The sequence below is a fragment of the Rutilus rutilus genome (genome assembly GCF_951802725.1).
Source record: "Rutilus rutilus genome assembly, chromosome: 1".
Classification (NCBI taxonomy): Eukaryota; Metazoa; Chordata; class Actinopteri; order Cypriniformes; family Leuciscidae; genus Rutilus; species Rutilus rutilus.
The window spans coordinates 58,976,781-58,994,591 of NC_140209.1; the positions used below are offsets into that span (position 1 = coordinate 58,976,781).

At 46.7% G+C, this 17,811-nt stretch overlaps 1 long non-coding RNA gene across 1 annotated transcript; it reads left to right on the forward strand.

Annotated features, from left to right (window-relative positions):
* Positions 1–9,777: 9,777 nt before the first annotated feature.
* LOC311300750 lies at positions 9,778–15,519 on the forward strand. Its single transcript, XR_014629370.1, has 3 exons — positions 9,778–14,023; positions 14,154–15,054; positions 15,175–15,519. It is a non-coding gene; the product is annotated as an uncharacterized lncRNA (long non-coding RNA).
* The last annotated feature ends 2,292 nt before the right edge of the window (positions 15,520–17,811 follow it).

The following is a 17,811-nucleotide window of genomic DNA, read 5'->3' on the forward strand; positions in this document are numbered from 1 at the left end:
TGGGCAAAGGTAAGCGCGGGGGGGGGGGGGGGGGAATCACCTCGTAGCCTTTCTCTATAGCGCCGTCGACGTTGGAGAGCGCTGAAGAAAAGGAGGGCTTGATGCGAGCCGAGTGCGGCGCCTTCCACGATTTAGTGAGTTCATCGTGAACTTTGGGGAAGAAGGGGGCGGGCCTCTGCTGGGGGGTCTGCCGGCGCCCTTGCAGGAACCACTCGTCGAGCCTGCTGCGTGATGGTTGCTTGGGTGGAGACCAGTCGAGCCCGAGGTCTGCCACGGCCTTAGTGAGCACGCGGAAAAGCTCTGAGTCAATGTTGGCTCTCACGCTGTCTTGTGTGGATGGCGGGAGGCCGGAAACGGACTCCGCCCAGTCTTCGCAGTCCGAAGCCGCAAGGGAAAGGCTGTCATCCTTTTCCTCTTCCTCCTCGTCCAAAGCCCCGAACGACACGAGGTCCGCTGCTCGCAGAGAGGGGCACTGGTCGGCCTGTGTAAACAGGACTGGCGAGGGAGATCGCTGGAGAGAGACCGAGGCACGCAGGGACTGGGCCGGCGTGAGCTCCCTAGTCTCAGATCGCTCAGGCTCCCTTTGTGAGCGGCGCTGCTTCTTGCGTGGCTCGAGCAAAGGGGCGGGAAGTGGGTTGTCGTCGGCGAAGCAGGCGAGTCGAGCACGCAGAATGGTAAGGTCCATGGCATCACATTCAGGGCAGCCGCCCTTAGCGAGTGCAGCTTCGGCATGGTTGCAGCCCAGGCAGGAAGCACACAGAATGAAGCGGTCTCTACCGACGAGTAGGCCTCTACACGAGGCGCAGGTGGTGCGAGGCATTTGAAACAACGCCTTCGAAATATTACTCTTTTAGAGTGTGAACGCAGCGGCGAACACTGTTTCCTCGTCCTTCTCACCACCACCTTCTTCACTTTCAGGAATGCTACCCCACCCTCGCGCCCCGTTCGCGTGCGTCGTTCACTGGCGAAAGGAGGAAAGAGAGTGTTTTAGTCCCGCCGAGGCCGGACCAACCTCCATTTCTCACACATTTCTCAGTCCCCTCTTTAGTTCGGGCGGATGGAAATGTCAATATTGTAGCAAATGAGCCTGTTATAAAAAATGCACACCTGCAAACAAACGCCGACACAAAACATGACGCTCTCTTCTATGTCATTTTCCCCTGTGGCTCACACCCCTTCTAGAATCTGAGACTTCGCACCAGAGGCCCGTGTTCGAATACCGGCTCTGGCGGCAGATGTAAATTATACTGTTCTCTTCTCTGAGCTCGCGGCCAGCTTTCTTACATACAGAAAGCCAACCCGCCCCTCGCGCCCTTTCGTTTACATGGCGGGGCTCGAGTATTATGAGCGTTTTAAACATATGAGCCCACGCCGGCCCTGCCCCCGCGTGACTCACTTTTTACAAAGACAGACTCTAAAACATGACGCTCTCTTCTGCTCACGCTAACTGAAAGCTTATGTCATTTCCCCCTGTGGCGAAATCTAAGGCTTTCGCGCCAGAGACCTGTGTTCGAATCCTGGCTCTGGCGGCAGATAAAAATTATACTGCGCTCTTCTCTGAGCTCGTGGCCAGCTTTCTTACGTACAGAAAGCGAACTCGCCCCTCACATGGCGTTCACATGGCGGGGCTTGAGTATTTATGAGCGTTTAAACATATGAGCCCACGACGGCTATATCGAAGAAAATACAGAAATGATCAGACAGTGCTACATCCTTAATAACAATCGATGAAATGTTTAGACCCTTACTGATGAGTAAATCTAGAGTGTGTCCACAATTGTGTGTGGGTCCATGTACATGCTGAGTCAGATCAAAAGTTTTTAAAACAGTTTTGATTTATTTTGCCATATTGGTTTCTGCATTATCTATGTGAATGTTAAAATCTCCAGCAATGGCAAAACTCTGAGGTAATTGTTGATAACAGTTCTGTAAAGTCCTCAGCAAAGGCTGGAGAGTATTTTCGAGGCCTGTAAATAAAGATAAGTAAAATGCGTGGAGCACCTTTTAACACAGTACCCAGATATTCGAAAGACGGGTAATTCCCAAATGATATTTGCTTACATTGATAGATATCTTTAAAAAGAGCAGCTAGACCCCCACCTCTCTTAACAGCTCTGCAGACACTCATAAAAGTAAAGTTAGGAGGAGATGTTTCATTGGGAACTGTTGCACTGCAGCTGTCTTCTAGCAAGGTTTCATTTAGAAACATAAAATCCAGGTTTTTTCTGATATTAAGTCGTTGACTAGAATAGGGACTGCAGATGTAAATTAGCCTAAGGCTAACTCTGGTGTAATGCATCAAATGTTTACATTTATGTTTTTAATTGCACATAGTCCCTTTTAAATAAATCAAACAACAACAAGTGATTTATTTTTTAAGTGAGTGGATGTTTAAAAGTGCTAACTTAACAGTCTTTTTGTCCCCACAGCAATCTTAGTTTGACGTGTAATAGGCCACGTGTAATGTTGCTTGTGGAAGGCAGTACGTAGTTGTATCCCTGCTGCTAATGTTTCTGATTATGGAGTCCCCCACTATCAGAGTCCTGGGCTCGGCTGCGCTCTGAGCCGAGTGCCGCTGTCTGCTCGACCTTGAGCGCCAGTTAACATCAGTGTTAGCAACTGGCTGATTCAGTCTGTGTTCGATCACATTCATCACGCTTGGGGATTCCTCATTTACATTCATTAGTACTTCAAATCTGTTCTCAAGATGTATAGGCGATGGTAGGAGACCAGTGTTTGCAATCCTTGTCAGAGCTGTATCTGGGGTAGTAGGATGCTACTGCGGCAATATGTGAGGCTCGTGACAATCTGATGTCTCGAGTGCCTTTGGGTCTCGCTCCCTGTTTGTGCCATCGATTAGTAAGTCGATCGGCTTGTTTCTCTACCTGTCGAGGAGCACTAGTTTCATGGGACTCACCAGCTATATGCTGAGGGTGTCCATGACGAAGCTCTGTTATGTGTTCCGTCTGGTTTGGTGGTCCCATAAGTAACTTTGTTTCAAGAACTGCAATCCTTTGTAAAAGTCTGTGGGCACTATCTTGCACCCAGCGCAATTGACTTTGTACACCGACGCATGTATCATTCCTATTTTGTACCCGCGCACAGCGGACTTTTCCCTCCTCAGACGCACGTCGTAAACTAGGAAATACACTTGTGCTCCCCAGGTCGGTTCAGTGCAAAGAGGAGGTGTGTTTCAGCGCAAACGTTCCCTGATGCTATTTTGCAGGTTTAGAAAACAATTCCGCCACTTGGCGCATTGCGCATGATATTCATATGCTGATTAATATCAATATTCATATGATATTCATTTTAAGGGCGCATGCTTGGCCATAATCAATGTAGCGTGCAGGGGCGTAGGAGCAATTTTGAACCTGGGGGGGACAGTAAATGCTAGGGGGGTTCGGGGTAAATATATAAAGCACTTAAATGTTCAAAATATATATAAAGCACTTAAATGCTCAAAATATGTTATTCAGTATTTTAACTTCCACGTTTCCTTTCCTACGTTACATCAGTGGCAGATACAGAACGTCATTAATGTTTAAAACAGCAGCCATATCAGCCTGTAGCCCAAGACTGGTTGCCCACTGAAGCTAAGCAGGGCTGAGCCTGGTTAGTACCTGGATGGGAGACCTCCTGAGAAAACGCCTCGGTTACGACTGTAACCTCGGTTCCCTGAAGAGGGAACGAGCGTTGCGTCGAGATTGACGCTATGGGAACGCATTGCGTGATTGCATCATGAAGCACTTGTAAAATCAGTCCAATGGCGTATAGGCGGGTGACGTCATGGCAGGAAGCTATAAAGCGCACCCAGACCAAACATTGTCAACTTCTGATAGGTCGAAGCAAGTCGATCACAGGCGCGCCGGAAGTATGGCAAGGTGACGCAACGCTCGTTCCCTCTTCAGGGAACCGAGGTTACAGTCGTAACCGAGGGGTTCCCTTTCAAGGGAACTCGCGTTGCGTCGAGATTGACGCTATGGGAACGTCTATACCAACGCCACCATAGTGACCGGTGCCTGTCTTGTGTGAAATCAGGCGAGCACAACAAAGACAGAATAACCTGGGACCCAGGAGTGAAGCCCAAAAGTAGGTTTTAAACCCGATGAGTGTGTGCGGAAAGGAACCGCCCGCCGCATCACACACCTCTTGTAGGGATACCCCTAATACAAGGCTACAAAGCCGCCATACTGCTCCTGCTCCAACGCACCACGGAGGAAACCGGTTTGTTTCCTGTGCAGGGAGCTCTAGAGAGATTGTGGCCTCAACAACCTCAGTTGAGAGACTCGATTTCTATGAGTACCCTCCCATAACTCTGTTCTCCAGAACTCCCGGAAGTAGAACAATCAGGGAAACCATGTACAGATGCTGAACTGCCACATCTGCAAGTCCATATGAGCTCCACCGCCTCGGGGTGGAGTCTCCCTCCCCTGGGCCTCAGCCCCTGCCTCGACAGGATGTCTGCTCCCTGAATCTGGTGCCCAGGGATGTAGAGCCTGAGCCATCATCACCAGGTGATTAAGTGCCAGGTGAGATGGTGACCCGTCCACGGGCACCGAGCGACCATCCATGATCGCACCCCAGCCCATGAGGGAAGCATCCGTCGTAAGCGTTAAGCGACGACAATGAGCTCCCAGCACAGGATCCTGGGGACAAGAACCAAGGCTTCTTCCACATAACTAGGGCACGTAAACATCTCCGCGTGACCCTGATCATGCGAAAGGGGTTGCCCCTCGGGGAAACTCTTTGGTCCTGAGCCACCACTGCAGGGGTCTCATGTACAACAGGCCAAAAGGTATCACGTTGGACACTGCTGCCATCAGACCCCACAGTCTCGGAAACTGTTTCACAGTGAGTGACTGGCCTAGCTTTATTCTTTTCACAGCTGACAGGATGTACTCTATGCGTGCAGGAGAGGTATGCCTGCATCAACATTAAGTCCCAACCACGCCTAGAAAAAGTGGTCCTCTGTAGTGGAGAAAGCACACTATTTTTGGCGTTTAGCCATAACCGCAACTCCTTCCGGTGGGCGAGATCGACATCACAATGCCGAACTGCCAACTGATGACACTGATCGTGAAAGTTTGGGGTGATAGTGCTAGGCCGAACGAAGAACTCGATATTGATATGCTTTGCCCCCAAAAGCAAACCTCAGGAACTTCCTGTGATATGGAAGGATGGAAATGTGGAAGTATGCGTCCTTGAGATCTATCGTGACAAACCAGTCCTCGGATCTGATCTGTGGCATGATTTGTCTCAGTGTTAACATTTTGAACTTTAGCTGAATGACTGACTCGTTCAGAACACTCAGATCCAAAATGGGACACAATCCCCCATCCTTCTTTGGAACGATGAAATACCGACAGTAAAACCCGGTGTCCCTGCTGGAGGGAGGTACATGTTCTATGGCCCCCTTTCTCCAACAGGGTTTTCACTTCTTGTTCCATTACCAGAACCTGCTTGGGGCCCAACACGGTGGATAGGACCCCCATAAACCTGGGCGGGCGAGACCCGATGATAACCCTTTCTATGGTCTGCAGGACCCAACAAGAAATATTTGGCAGCATCTTCCACGCTGTCAAAAATTCTAGCAGAGGTACCAGCCTCTCGACACTGGCTTCTGGATTTAGTTGTTGTTGAACAGTCAGTCCGTCGTCCTGTAACACGAACCGGCAGGGAACGACTGAACTGACTGCTCTGGGACCCTCCTCGGAGGGGGCAAGCATCCCAGGACCACTACGTTTCCGGGTGGACCCTGAGATATGTGCTCGCCGGAGACCACTGCGCCCCGAAACACACAAGGTGGCGGGGTTAGCATAATGGTCCCCTGAGGGCATCGAAGGGCAGCGGGCACCGTATAATGAGGTGTTAACTGCTTTACTTCGGGGGAGACTGCCCTCGTTGGCCTGACCCCTCAGGCGTCAGGACCTTTTCCCCACAGCCTTCTTGGAAATAAAGATGGTCCTCAGATCTGTCTTACTCCTTAAAGGCTGCAGTTGAGAGTGCCATCCCGAACCCCAGTCCTTTAGTGGGGGGCTCGGGAGCAGATGCTCTGCTACTGTTGAGATATGTTTGGCAGAAGTTCCCACGCTGCCAAAAATCTACTAAGAGAACCAGCCTCTCAAGACTGGTGTAGGTGTTACTCGAGCGACCAATTCGGTGCCCTGTACGGCGAACCGGCAGGGAACGATCGAACTGAATGCTGTGGAACCCTCCTTGGAGGGGGCGGGCATCCCAGGACCACTACGTTTCCGGGTGGACCCTGAGATATGTGCCGCCGGAGACCGCTGCACCCCGAAACACACAAGGTGGTGGGGTTAGCATAATGGTCCCCTGAGGGCATCGAAGGGCAGCGGGCACCGTATAATGAGGTGTTAACTGCTTTACTTCGGGGGAGACTGCCCTCGTTGGCCTGACCCCTCAGGCGTCAGGACCTTTTCCCCACAGCCTTCTTGGAAATAAAGATGGTCCTCAGATCTGTCTTACTCCTTAAAGGCTGCAGTTGAGAGTGCCATCCCGAACCCCAGTCCTTTAGTGGGGGGCTCGGGAGCAGATGCTCTGCTACTGTTGAGATATGTTTGGCAGAAGTTCCCACGCTGCCAAAAATCTACTAAGAGAACCAGCCTCTCAAGACTGGTGTAGGTGTTACTCGAGCGACCAATTCGGTGCCCTGTACGGCGAACCGGCAGGGAACGATCGAACTGAATGCTGTGGAACCCTCCTTGGAGGGGGCGGGCATCCCAGGACCACTACGTTTCCGGGTGGACCCTGAGATATGTGCCGCCGGAGACCGCTGCACCCCGAAACACACAAGGTGGTGGGGTTAGCATAATGGTCCCCTGAGGGCATCGAAGGGCAGCGGGCACCGTATAATGAGGTGTTAACTGCTTTACTTCGGGGGAGACTGCCCTCGTTGGCCTGACCCCTCAGGCGTCAGGACCTTTTCCCCACAGCCTTCTTGGAAATAAAGATGGTCCTCAGATCTGTCTTACTCCTTAAAGGCTGCAGTTGAGAGTGCCATCCCGAACCCCAGTCCTTTAGTGGGGGGCTCGGGAGCAGATGCTCTGCTACTGTTGAGATATGTTTGGCAGAAGTTCCCACGCTGCCAAAAATCTACTAAGAGAACCAGCCTCTCAAGACTGGTGTAGGTGTTACTCGAGCGACCAATTCGGTGCCCTGTACGGCGAACCGGCAGGGAACGATCGAACTGAATGCTGTGGAACCCTCCTTGGAGGGGGCGGGCATCCCAGGACCACTACGTTTCCGGGTGGACCCTGAGATATGTGCCGCCGGAGACCGCTGCACCCCGAAACACACAAGGTGGTGGGGTTAGCATAATTGTCCCCTGAGGGCACCGAAGGGCAGCGGGCACCGTATAATGAGGTGTTAACCGCTTACCTTCAGAGGAGATTGCCCTCATTGGCCTGACCCCTCGGGCGTCAGGACCCTTTTCTCCACAGCCTTCTTGGAAATAATAACGGTCCTCAGATCCGCCTTACCCCTTGTAGGCTGCGGTTGAGAGTGCCAACCCAACCCCAGTCTTTTAGTGGGGGATCAGGAGCAAACACTCTGTTTCTGTTGAGATATGTTTGGCAGAAGTTCCCACGCTGCCAAAAAATCTAATAAGAGAACCAAGCTCTCCAGACTGTTCTAGGTGTTACTCAAGCGACCAATTCGGTGCCCTGTATGGCAAACCGGCAGGGAACGACCGAACTAACTGCTCTGAGACCCTCAACATAGGGGGCGAACATCTCAGTGCCGCTACGTTTCCGGGCAGACACGGAGATGTGGGCTCGTCAGAGACCGTTGCGCCCCGACGCACACGAGGTGGCGGGGTTGGCAGAACGGCCCCCCGAAGACATCAAAGGGAAATGGGATCCGTATAGTGAGGTGTTAACCACTTCCCCCCGGAAATTAAGAGAACCAGCCTCTCAAGACTGGTCTCTGGTATTACTCAAGCGACCAATTCGTTGCCCTGAAACGGCGCACCGGCAGGGAACAGCCGAAATGATTGCTCTGAGACCCTCCTCGGAGGGGGCAAGAATCCTAGCGCCGCTACGTTTCCGGGCGGACAGTGAGATAAAAGCTTGTCTGAGACTAGAATTCACTGGAGACTGTTGCGCCCCAAAGCACACGAGATGATGGGGTTGGCAGAACGGCCCCTGAGAGCACCGAAGGGAGATGGGCACCGTATAATGAGGTGTTATAAATTTCCCCCCAGGAATTTCACCATTTATTTCCTGAATTAAATGCAGCCAAAGATCAACCAGACAATCAACACGGTCTGGATGAAAGGCTGAATAGCATATTAATACCGAAATCTAACTCCTCAGAGATCAGATATGTACATATTTAATTTTCTCAAAAATTAAATGCAGCCAAATATCAACCAGACAAGTAGAAACGGTCTGGATGAAATGCTGAATACTACATTAATATAGACATCTAACTCCTCAGAGATCAGATAAGTATATATTTAATTTTCTCAAAAATTAAATGCAGCCAAATGTCAACCAGACAAGTAGAAACAGTCTGGATGAAATGCTGAATACTACATTAATATAGACATCTAACTCCTCAGAGATCAGATAAGTACATATTTAATTTTCTCAAAAATTAAATGCAGCCAAAAATGTCAACCAGACAAGTAGAAACGGTCTAGATGAAAGGCTGAATTTAGTGTATTAATACAGAACTTGGTCTGGATGAAAAATAGAATATATTATTTTCATACATCTTTCAAAGCCAGACAAATATTTAATTTCTGCAAATTAAATTCATATTATATTCTCAAACAAAAAGAACCACAATAATAGTCTACAAACACATAATTAGTTTGCAAACAATCATAAGAGAAAGAGAGAAAAGGAAATTCCCGTCTGCTCAGTTCCCTGTGTGTATATAAGTATATCAGACCTTATCTACACGTTGCCTCGGCAAACGCGTGATCTGAGCCACTAGATTCTTATTGCAGAGATGCAGACTCATAATCTACACGCTGCCTCGGCAAACGCGCGATCTGAGCCATTAGATTCTTATTGCAGCCCCAGATTTCACAGAGAGCGCTTGCTGAAGACACAGAAGCTGACAATGTTTGGTCTGGGTGCGCTTTATAGCTTCCTGCCATGACGTCACCCGCCTATACGCCATTGGACTGATTTTACAAGTGCTTCATGATGCAATCACGCAATGCGTTCCCATAGCGTCAATCTCGACGCAACGCGAGTTCCCTTGAAAGGGAACCAGGTTGCTGCTGGAAGAGGTGTTAGTGAGGCCAGCAGGGGGTGCTCACCCTGTGGTCTGTGTGGGTCCTAATGCCCCAGTATAGTGACGGGGACACTATACTGCCAAAAGAGCACCGTCCTTCAGATGAGACATTAAACCGAGGTCCTGACTCTCTGTGGTCATTAAAAATCCCAGGATGTTCTTCGAAAAAGAGTATGGGTGTAACCCCGGCATCCTGGCCAAATTTGCCCCTTGGCCTCTGTCCATCATGGCCTCCTAATCATCCCCATATACTGATTGGCTTCATCACTGTCTCCTCTCCACCAGTAAGCTGGTGTGTGGTGGGCGTTCTGGCGCAATATGGCTGCCGTCGCATCATCCAAGTGGATGCTGCACATTGGTGGTGGTTGAGGAGATTCCCCCATCTATGTAAAGCGCTTTGAGGTCTCAGAAAAAGCGCTATATAAATGTAACGAATTAATTAATAGGTGGGCCTGGTGAATATACGGAGGGGCAATATATCAACATCAAATATGTACAATAACATTACGATGTCCAGCAATCGATTTAAATAGTAGGCTACATGGGGTTTAAGTTGTCGTTTAATGAGATGTAGCCTAATATATGTTGTCAGTGGCGAGAATTTTCGTGTAACTAAATACATAGATTCGCCTGTTTGAATAACGTATATCTTAATGGTCTAGTGGTAGAATTTTCGCCACCCGTGTCAGAGGTGTTTTTTCTCATCAAAACCGATTATGTTCATCAGTGGTTGTATATATCAAGCAGGGACACGTTTGTGTGCATTATATTTTGTGATTTCACCAGAAAGAATAGAGAGTTTGAATGGATTGAAGCGCACATTCGAGTGAACACAAGAAAAAACTGTATCCACGCCACTGATCGCAGCGGCAACGAGCACTTTGATCACTTGATTTAAAAAACACATTTCAGCCCTAGATCGTCTCTTATTTAAAAAATAAAAAACCTCACGGCGAAAATGACAATAACCTCCGCACACACGTTTGTAAGGCGGCCTCCTGTATTTTTGCTAGCCGATTTTGTGTGTGTATGTAACCATAGCGACAAAACGACCATCTTTCGGACCCTGCACTTAAGCCTATAATTTTGTTTTTAAAAATGTAATTATGTATTTAAAAGTTGCAGAATGGATTAATTTGGAGACTCTGAAATCGGCAGAGATAGGCAGGCAATGCAAAACAAAATCTTACATTGGGAAATAGTGGGGGGGACTAAACTTACATTTTGAAACGTGGGGGGGACATATAATGGCTCCTACGCGTATGGTAGCGTGTGCACTTTGATTCTCTCATCTACACAGAAGCAGCAGTTTTCATTTTTGCAAATCATAAGGCCCTTTCACACAGCACGATGATCCCGTCAAATTGCCCGGAAATTGCCAGAACGCCTTCTATGTGAATGCAAACACGACCCGGGATTGATGCCGGCATCGATGCCGGGTTGGGGACCTAGTAACATTGCCGTGTTCAGTCCCGGAACGAGCGCTGTGTGAACAAAAGCCGTAATAATGCCGTGTCATAGTGATGACGCTGAAGCTGAGATCGTTCACCAGCTAGTGAAACGGTACGTAATGCGCAAGTTTATGATCGAATCAGAGAAAAAATGCACAAGCGTGGTTTACCGAGACAGAAATCGCAGCTCATAAGCAAACTTAAGACGCTGCTGGGACATTACAAGTAACATTGATGTCACGTGTCTTTACGGGATTTTTACAGGTTGTGTGTGAACGCACTCTCTGATTCCGGAAAATCACTGGCAGTGTGAATGAACCAAAATCAAACGAACCCGGGGCAAATCCCGGGTCACTTTATCCGTGTATTTTCCGGAATCTCTGTGTGAAAGGGGCTATACATTATTACAATAGATAGATCGATAGATAGACAGTTCATTATAAAAGCATAAATCTAGCTTACACATTTACCCAAATTATCATACATCATAATTTGGGTGGGTTTCTCCATCCCCAATGTCACTTCTATGTGTTTTACGGCCGGCTATGAACCGCTCCTGGCGTGCACCTGGCAAATCCGCCGTTATAATAGCAATCCGCCATAGAACAAGCGTGCCTGCTCTTAAAGGGAATGTGAGAAGTCGCTCTGATTGGTTTATTTCACGTTACGCCCAAACCACACCTATGAATAAATGAAGCTACTTCAGACCAACCCATTTTAGATTTGCGTCGGGCGCAAGAGTAATTTATCCCGCCGGTATAATACCAACAGCGCCCAAGAACCGCCCACGAAGTTACTTGCATTTCGTGCTTGATACTTGTGTTTCAGATCTTTAAAATAGGGCCCTGTGACAGTTAGTGCAGCAAGTAGATTCTTGAACCAGAAGAGGCATTTTCTCTCTTATCCTTATGAGTGTAGGCAATTTTCCTTTCCCCGGAATGTAAGCTGGTCGGGTAAAAGAATTCTGCGTTTTTGTAGTAATCCAAACTTTGTCGTTTGAGCACTGTGCTGATTTGCTGAAGTCAAAATTAGGTGTTAAAAGGAAATCAAATATTAAAATATAGGAGATAAAATATAAAAGCGATAGAGCAAAGCAGTGGAGCAGTAAGCAAGAGCGTCCGAACAGTAGCTGAGCAGGAAGCTACTAAAGTGCTCTCCACTCCCGTCAGAGCACAGGTTTTTTCCCTAGCAGCTCTTTCCTCACCAGAGGACGAAAGAGACATGACTTTGCTCTGTCCCGTCAGGGCTCTCAGAGTGTATCGAGAGCGTTCTGCCTCGTTCAGACAGTCAGAACAGCTTTTTGTGTGCTTTGGCGACCACACCAATGGTCTCGCCGTCTCAAAGCAGAGATTATCGCGATGGATAGTTGACGCTATAGCATTAACTTATAAGTCTAAGGGCCTTCACTGTCCCTTAGGCATCAGAGCTCATTCCACAAGAGGCAGAGTCTTGGGCTTGGTCAAGTGGAATACCCATCGAGGCCGGCTGGGGCTCGCCGTCCACATTTATCAGGTTTTATAACCTACAATTCCTGCTCTGCATTCCAGGGTACTTTCTGTATGAAATGTGTAAGCACAAAACCCCCATAAAACGTGGGCCCGATATTATCCGGTCCTGTTTTACACGAACTATAGTTCATATATATATTAGGCCCACTCCTTTTTCCCTTATGAAGCCCGTCACTTATTGGGATTCATACTTTACTCTTAAGGCTTCAGGCATCTTGCCTCAGGCTAATATTAGCGTGAAGTTAAGCACGCACGGCACTTTGAAGGGGGTTCCCATAGCGTAAGCTACTTACGCAATAGGAGAGACCTCTCGAAAGGGAACGTCTCGGTTACTAACGTAACCTTGGTTCCCTGAGATGAGGGAACAAGTTTTGCGTAACTTGCCGTGCTTGTGCTTTGGTCAAGGATCGCTTCAGTCGATTTAACCTAAAGACTCTGATGGACGATGGGCTCAATTTATAGCCTCTGGCCACGCCCATCTTGGCAGGCTCTGACGTGTCAGGGCGCGAATTGCCCTAATTGGACTACGCGTCTGAACCGCCCCGTCATAGGTTCGTGCAATTGCTGCAGCACAGCCAATGACCCTGCTCGCCGCTCATCTGTGTGTGCTGTGCAGCTACACTGCGTCTTACGCAATAGGAGAGACCTCTCGAAAGGGAACGTCTCGGTTACTAACGTAACCTTGGTTCCCTGAGATGAGGGAACAAGTTTTGTGTAACTTGCCGTGCTTGTGCTTTGGTCAAGGATCGCTTCAGTCGATTTAACCTAAAGACTCTGACGGACGATGGGCTCAATTTATAGCCTCTGGCCACGCCCATCTTGGCAGGCTCTGACGTGTCAGGGCGCGAATTGCCCTAATTGGACTACGCGTCTGAACCGCCCTGTCATAGGTTCGTGCAATTGCTGCAGCACAGCCAATGACCCTGCTCGCCGCTCATCTGTGTGTGCTGTGCAGCTACACTGCGTTTTAAAAAAATGGCTTCAATATTCTCGAGAAAAGGAGTTTTCCCATAGCGTAAGCTACTTACGCAGTACTCGTTTCCTCATCTCAGGGAACCGAGGTTACGTTAGTAACCAAGACGTTTTCGTGCCTGTTTCAACAAGGGGTCGTCCGTTAATGCCTGGCTCTTTCAATCCACTAATGTAATTGTAAGCTTCCATTAAGAAGTCCATTAAAGCAACACTATGGAACTTTTCCTCTGCGGTCGCCCTACAGGTTGGAAGCGGAATTGTCCATTACCGCTGACGTAAATAATTTAATTTTTTTGCGGGCCGCCCGCAGCCTACTGTCACACGCATGCTCGCTGTTTATCTAGCACCTGGCTTTGGAATGAACGATGTCCACAGACAAGGAAGAGTATGTTGCATGATTTCATGAAAGTATGATGTATTGCAACATCAGAAACGAAGAAAAACTAAATAATGACTAATGTAACGCTTGACGTAAAGCAAGTCAAATTTGTATGTCTCATTAAAACTACAGAAATGCGACCCGATCTGGCAATCTTACATAGTGTGGTTATAGCAGATAAAGGACCGCAAAGCAGAGGCATAAGTGCCTTTCACCCTGTTACGACTTGATTAAGTGTGTTGCTTTAAGTTTTCATTAACAGGCCTCAGGGGACTTTTAAATCTCCTGGCGACGGGATTTCTGGAATTCATCAAATCAAAAAGGTGGTCGAATGTCTCCAGGAATTTATATGTTGGCTCACAGCCAGCAAACTGGGGGAGCTGCAGGTGTCGCTCGCAGAACTGGAGGGCATCCGCCACACTGGCGCTTAGGGTCTGTGCAGCAAGGTTTACCTTCATGTTTTTACTTTGCCAATCTATATGAGCTGATCTCAATTTGTTGCCTAGATGTAGCCCTTCGTCCTTTTGCAGTCGGTGTAAAGACTTGATGTATTCCCATTTTATGCTCTTTCCACAGGGATCTACAATAATGCCACAGGACCCCAAGGTGATGCGTACCAGCTTTAGCATATGACAGATATCTAAGATGGCATGGATCCTTCTGTGGCTGTGCGATGGGTCTGGGAAACTGGGGTTCAGGTTAGTGAAATGCAAGTCTGGTCCAAGGTCCTTGAGCATGGAAAAATGTGTTGATGGACCATCACACGTCAGGGATACCACCCTCACTCCCACATCTGACAATTTATGGATGCATTGCAGCACCAGAGTAGCCCTCTCTGACCCAGTCATTCCTTGTGTTAAAAAATATGCCACTGGAGCTTTCCAGTGGTCATGGATGCAGACAACCATCAATACTAGTCCCTCTGTTGCCATTGGTATGCCTTCATTTGTTATTTTTGTGCCAATGTCTACATAACCAGTCATTCTTTTGCCATCCCATTCAATGTGCTTCATAATGGACATTTCATCCATCATTAGTGCACAGAGCGTCTCCTGTCCCTTGGTCTGTGCTGCTGCTGATTTAGCTTGGAGGGAGGTAAGTACTTCTTCACTGAATCCAGGATATCCTCCAGTGCTGCTGTACCACCTTCTTATTGTTGATGGGTGAGGTAAACCCAAGTTGAAGGTCTCCCTGACATGCTTGTAGGCCTTAGCTGAATAGAATTGCAGTGTAAGTGCAAATGACTTAAGGGCTCGCTGATATTTTGTGTTACCACATTTTTCTCTCTTCAGGATTCAGGGTGCTTTAGTCAGCCTTTTGGTGAGGGTCTTTGGACTGGCAAAGCAGTAGCTGTGCTCATTTGTTGTGGGAGCCTGAAGAGGATTATCAGTTGTGTCAGAGGTGTCCTCACTGCTGTCCAACACTACCTGTGTGTCCCTTAATACAGGGGTCTGTTGGTCTGTTCCTAGAAAACAAGGTTTGTGTTCCTCTTGTATTAGAATATTATATTGACAATAAGCTTTCTCTGATACTACTTAACCAAAAATGTTTTAATCTAATCTACTTTACCAAGCAATTATCTGTCTACCTTTTGCAGATGTGGAAGGAAACTGAATATTGATGGCACAGCATCTGAAAAAAAAAAGCCTGACTGTCTGTCCTGTCCTATCGAATCACTCAGCAGTGAAGTGATCAGAACATACGCGGGAGTAAGCAGATGGACTGAAGTTTTGCCCCCTGAGCTTTACAACCCATTCTCTACTCATGACAGGATCTTTTGGAAATCTACAAAGTTGTACACAAAAAGCCAGATAAAGTTTTTATTTACACAACATTAAGCACATGGTTTGTTTTTGAACATCACTTGATTAGAGCTGTAACATTTCAAATGGCAGATAAACAATTTTAGCAGTCAAATAAAACAATGAAAGATTTGTCACTGAAGAAATATTCCTTGAGTATGAGTGTACTTAAAATATAGCTCTTTCTGATTGTGTTTTAAAGATCAGTAGTTTGTTCAAATAAAGTTTGATTAGTTAGCAAGCACATGTTCAGGAAATGCATAATACAAATTGTATGGGTTAATGTAGGCCTAAGTAACAGTAAACGGACTCTGCACAAAGCTCTTTTGAAGCTGCCAAATGGTGTCGCTATTGGACACTTATTTGTGATTGTTGCTCTGAGGTTTCTTATGGGCTACTGTTGACTGTCTTATGTTTTTTTTTTAAGCATTACTCTTAATGAATGGATCTCTGAACATTTACTTATGTATTATATGTTAAAGTAGTCAATCAATTTATTGCTTAAAACTCATCTTTGATCAACAAAATTACATATTTTAGAATTTTTTCCTTGAAAAAACAAATCTTCATGTCTTTAAATAGCTTGAATATAACTCTACACCCTTGCCTCATTTAGTATATGCAGTTCTATAAATATGCAAATGAGCCCCGCCTTCACTCACTCACACCAGCTCAGAGATCCACTCGTTGACGATCACACGTTGATCTGATTGGTTACAAGGTAGTTTGTGACGTCAGAAACACCAGCGATTTCAAACCGTGTTTTTGAGATCGTGTCTTTGGTTCACTGCAGTTTTATGGAGAAAATACTCAGCAATGGTGTTGACTAATGAATTTACACATAGTTTGTCTTAAAGCATATTATAAACACCACGTAGACATAAAAACCACATTAAAAACATGATTTTTTTTCCACAGGGGGACACATATATACACATATATATTTGCATGTCTACATGAATTAATACAGAAATTAAAACTCTTCTCATCATTGAAAAGGTGCATTCAAGTGACAGCACGTATGAATTGCATTTATTTATTTTGGGTAAAATTAACAAATAAGACATCCAAAAAAAGATATAAGGGTATCCTGTACATTTAAGACTTCCATTCGTAAATAACTAAAGAGTAAAGTATGAACCCAATTAGCCGGGAGAGTGGGTCTAATGAGGGCCAAACCCTGATAATGAGATATATAATATGTATATATATGGGAACCGTAGTTCGTGTTAAAAACAGGACCGGATATGTATCGGGCCCAAGTTTTATGGGGGGTTTGTGCTTACACATTTCATATTGAAAGTAACCTTGAATGCAAAGCAGGGAATTATAGGTTATAAAACCTGATAAATGTGGACGGTGAGGCCCAGGCGGCCACCGCACGGATATTTTCAATGGGTATTCCACTTGACCAGGGGGCAATGAAGGCCCTTAGATTCATAAGCCAGCGCTATAGACCCTTTTAAAGTTGGTAAACATGGTGACGTATTTGTGTGGGCGGGGCTTAGCTGGAGGCAGAAAGATGCCTCTGGCCGCTTCACTAACGTTAGTTTGCCAGTTTTGTTAGCTTGTTTTTTAACAATGACTGGAGAAAATCCAATGTTATCTTAATGTGCAAGGCCACTCACTGTCCAGTGCCGCGATTGTTATTTGCAAAATTTAATTTTAACGGACGGAACCAGACTGGCTGACCCGTAAACTCAGTTAATGGATGGACGATCTGACAGGATTAACGTTAACGCTGCCTCCGGTTGAGAAACCTGCTCTACACCTGCCCGATAGAGAAACTGAGCGTAAAGAGAAACTGAGGGCATATACATCTTTAGATGCCTATAACTATGTGCTGAATGGTCACGTACAAGACGTGTGGTACGATCCGCAGTTATGCCTAGCCAGCGCCACGGCCAGACAGAAGACGACAATGTAAAGAGTGACATTACGGTGCAATTGTAATTATGTGAATATTTTCTTGACATAAAAATTCCAGATACAGCATATTAATTTTTTAACTATGTATTTGATTACCCTTTCTTACCAGGTTCTTCAAAAAGTCTAGTCCCAATCAATCAAAACAACAATCATAACGTTAGATGATTCACAAATAATCACAATCATTTAAAAAACATTATGCGATAAAATGTAAAATTGGAGCCTGTACTCCGTCGATTCTAGAACCCAACAACACAACAAGATGACATTTAATAATAATAATAATAGTAGTAATTTAAGCTCCTTATTATGTAGTCGAATCTGTGCTGGTTTGTATTGGCCGCCTCCAGTTTTCACTCTCGTTTTGCCTCCAGCTAGCGCCGTGACGTAACTGTGACGTCGGCGCAAAAGGGGTCTATAGCATCAACTATCCAGCGCGATAATCTCTGCTTTGAGACGGCGAGCCCCTTGGTGCGGCCGCCAAAGCACACAAAAAGCTGTTC